Source organism: Ochotona princeps, chromosome 2, assembly GCF_030435755.1.
Source record: "Ochotona princeps isolate mOchPri1 chromosome 2, mOchPri1.hap1, whole genome shotgun sequence".
NCBI lineage: Eukaryota > Metazoa > Chordata > Mammalia > Lagomorpha > Ochotonidae > Ochotona > Ochotona princeps.
The window spans coordinates 11,897,928-11,899,181 of record NC_080833.1 but is presented as its reverse complement, the minus strand read 5'-3'; the positions used below and the strand labels follow the sequence as shown (position 1 = coordinate 11,899,181).

The window sequence follows — 1,254 nt, the reverse complement described above, 5'->3', positions numbered from 1 at the left end:
TGGAAAATGCAAGCACTCGGTTAGTGCCAGGGGTTGGTGTGGTTGGAGGCGATGAATGAAAGTGACAGACCTTGGGCAGAATCCTAATCTCAGATGGTAGCCAGCCCTGACCACGGCAAACATTGAATCACGCACTTTAAAAGTACAAACTCCATGGTATGTAATTCAAGATTCCATGAAGTTGCTTTTAAAGGCCGGGGGAGGATTGGCATGGTGCCGTATCAGGCTGCAGCACCGGCATCCCATAGGGTTGCTGGTTTGAGTCCCAGCTGCTCCACTTCCAATCCAGCTCCCTGCTTGTGGCCTGCAAAACAAGCAGAAGAAGGCCCAAGGCCTTGGGACCCTGCACTCATGTTGGAGGCTTGGAAGACATTCCTACCTCCTGGCTTTGAATCAGCTTAGCTCTGGCCATCATGATCATTTAGAGAGCGAGCCAGCGAATGGAAGATCTCTCTGTCTCTCTCTGTAACTTCAGGTAAAAATAATACATAAGTGCTTGCTTCGGCAGCACATATACTAAAATTGGAATGATACAGAGGAGATTAGCATGGCCCCTGCGCAAGGATGACACGCAAATTCGTGAAGCATTCCATATTAAAATAAATAAATAAGTAAATAAATCCTTAAAAGGGGGGGGGGTTGTTGGAGCCAGCGTTGTTGGCACAGTAGGCTAAGCTTCAGCCTATGGTGCCAGCATACGATACCGGAGTGCCTGTTTGATTCTGGGCTGCTCAGCTTCCAATTTGGTTTCCTGCTAATGTAGCTGAGAAGACAGCAGGTGAGGCCCCACCACTTGGACCTTTCATTCATGCGGGAAACCCTGATGGAGTTTTTCTGTTCCTGGCTTCAGCCTGGTCCAGTCCTGGTTGGTGCAATCATTTGGAAAGGAGCCAGACAGTGGATGGAAGAGTCTCTTTCTGTCATTCTGCCTTTCATAACAGTCAATCTTAAAATAAATAAATAAGGGACCAGCATGATGGCTTAGTGGCTAAATCCTTGCCTTGCAAGTGCCAGGATCCCAAAATGGCATGTCCTGGCTGCTCCATTTCTCATCCAGCTTCCTGCTTGTGGCCTGGGAAAGCAGTGGAAGATAACCCAAAGCCTTAGGGCCTCTGCCACCATGTGGGAGGCCCAGAAGAAGCTCCTGGCTCCTGGCTTTGGGTCAGCTCAGCTCCAGCCATTGCGGCTACTTGGGGAGTGAACCAGCAGATGGAAGATCTTTCTCTCCCTATCTCCTTCTATCTGTAAATCTGC

At 49.1% G+C, this 1,254-nt stretch overlaps 1 non-coding gene across 1 annotated transcript; it reads left to right on the top strand.

The window, feature by feature from the left end:
• The first annotated feature begins 492 nt into the window (after positions 1-492).
• Positions 493-599, top strand: LOC118758659 (U6 spliceosomal RNA). The gene has a single exon (XR_004995760.2). It is a non-coding gene; the product is annotated as a U6 spliceosomal RNA (small nuclear RNA).
• Positions 600-1,254: the final 655 nt, after the last annotated feature.